The 2,500-nt window shown below is 51.8% G+C and overlaps 1 protein-coding gene across 6 annotated transcripts in view; it reads right to left on the bottom strand.

The window, feature by feature from the left end:
* LOC127916402 (type II inositol 3,4-bisphosphate 4-phosphatase-like) overlaps window positions 1-2,500 on the bottom strand; it is a 76,471-nt gene that overhangs the window by 28,896 nt on the left and 45,075 nt on the right. The gene's annotated exons all lie outside the window — the stretch shown is intronic.

Below are 2,500 nucleotides of genomic sequence, written 5' to 3'. Positions count from 1 at the left end.
CACCAGTACCCCAACAGACCAACCCTGGTTCACCACTACCCCCAACAGACCAACCCTGGTCCACCAGTACCCCAACAGACCAACCCTGGTTCACCACTACCCCCAACAGACCAACCCTGGTCCACCACTACCCCAACAGACCAACCCTGGTCCACCACTACCCCCAACAGACCAACCCTGGTCCACCAGTACCCCAACAGACCAACCCTGGTTCACCACTACCCCCAACAGACCAACCCTGGTCCACCACTACCCCCAACAGACCAACCCTGGTCCACCAGTACCCCAACAGACCAACCCTGGTTCACCACTACCCCCAACAGACCAACCCTGGTCCACCAGTACCCCCAACCGACCAACCCTGGTCCACCAGTACCCCAACAGACCAACCCTGGTCCACCACTACCCCAACAGACCAACCCTCCTGGTTCACCACTACCCCCAACAGACCAACCCTGGTCCACCAGTACCCCCAACAGACCAACCCTGGTTCACCACTACCCCCAACAGACCAACCCTGGTCCACCAGTACCCCCAACAGACCAGGGTTGGTCCACCACTACCCCAACAGACCAACCCTGGTCCACCACTACCCCAACAGACCAACCCTGGTTCACCACTACCCCAACAGACCAACCCCGGTCCACCACTACCCCTGTTGGACCAACCCTGGTTCACCACTACCCCAACAGACCAACCCTGTTCACCAGTACCCCAACAGACCATCCTGGTCCACCAGTACCCCAACCTGACCAACCCTGGTTCCCACTGGTCCCAACTGGTCCACCTGGGGTACCAGGGTTGGTCCACCACTGGTCTGTTGGGGTAGTGGTGAACCCTGGTCCACCAGTACTGGTAGACCAACCTGTGGTTCACCAGGGTTGGTCGGGGTACTGGGGTACCCTGGTGAACCAGGTACCCAACCATCGGTTGGGGTACCCTGGTTCACACTACCCCAACAGACCAACCCAGGGTTGGTCTATACAGGGTGAACCAGCAAAGGTCTGTTGGGGTACTGGTAGATCAGGGTTGGTCGGTTGGGGGTAGTGGTGGACCAGGGTTGGTCGGTTGGGGTACTGGTGACCAGGGTTGGTCGGTTGGGGTACTGGTGAACCAGGGTTGGTCGGTTGGCGTACTGGTGGACCAGGGTTGGTCGGTTAGTACTGTGGAACCAGGGTTGGTCGGTTGGGGTACTGGGTGAACCAGGGTTGGTCGGTTGGGGTACTGGGTGAACCAGGGTTGGTCGGTTGGGGTACTGGTGACCAGGGGTTGGTCGGTTAGTACTGGTGGACCAGGGTTGGTCGGTTGGGGTACTGGTGGACCAGGGTTGGTCGGTTGGGGTACTGGGGTGACCAGGGGTTGGTCGGGTTGGGGTACTGGGTGAACCAGGGTTGGTCGGTTGGGGTACTGGTGAACCAGGGTTGGTCGGGTTGGGGTACTGGTGAACCAGGGTTGGTCGGTTGGGGTACTGGTGACCAGGGTTGGGAAATATTGTGGTATGCAATTCTCGAGGACCACTTTTTTGTCTCATGAGCACTACTTTCAGAACTCCTGGCTAAAAAGTATACAAAAGAACTGAAGAATCTTTCAGAACAAAATAACTGAATCTCTTTAAATTGTTACAAGTCCTCTGTGTTAGCTGGACCAGAGACTCCCAAACTGTTGTTTTTCGCCCCTAGCACTACACTGCTGATTTAAATAACCAAGCAATCATCATCGAGCTTTGATTATTTGAATGTGTGATGCTATGGTGCAAAACCCAGGACCGAGTTTGGGAAACACTGGGGGTAAAAACATCAGTTTAACCTGGTCTAAAGGAGATGTAATGTTGAGACAGAGATGAAGGACATGTTTGGAAGGTTACGGTTAGTCTGACAGTAATCTACATCTAACATTAAAACACTTTAATTGGTTATTGACTAGTAAAACTAGTCATTAATTAGGAAAACTCTAAACCAGCCATTCATATGTAGGATCTTAATTTGATCACTCTTTTGTTTCGCTGAGAAGTTTCCTGCAGGAAATGCTGAGGAGCGTTGTGTTTTTTTTTCTTCTTCAAATTTTAGTTAACCACCGATCACAACATTATGGACTAAAATGGACTTGTTGCTGCAGGATTATTTCTGCTCTGACAATAATAGATCAAATTAAGATCCTACAACTGTACTCAAATAGCGGACCCTGGTCCAGATCCGGGTCTAGAACAGGGTCAATATGACCGCAGGACTTTTAGGAACTCAGTCCTGGTATCAGATGGACACATACGGGGAAAATATGTAGAATTAAATCCAAAATGTATCTCCGCCAACGAGAGAGGTGGAAAACAGTTTTGGGTCACATTGTGTTGCTAGGGATTTGTTACTACGCTGATAAAAGACAATATCCAGCCAAACCGTTGCCACCTAGGAAATTTGCGTGACCCCGCACCTCTCAAATAGTACTGGAGTACCCCTGCCCAAACCTAACACACTACTTCCTTTACTTGTTACACACAGCACTC

Source organism: Oncorhynchus keta, chromosome 35, assembly GCF_023373465.1.
Source record: "Oncorhynchus keta strain PuntledgeMale-10-30-2019 chromosome 35, Oket_V2, whole genome shotgun sequence".
In the NCBI taxonomy this organism is placed as follows: Eukaryota; Metazoa; Chordata; class Actinopteri; order Salmoniformes; family Salmonidae; genus Oncorhynchus; species Oncorhynchus keta.
This window is presented reverse-complemented; position numbering and strand designations above follow the sequence as displayed.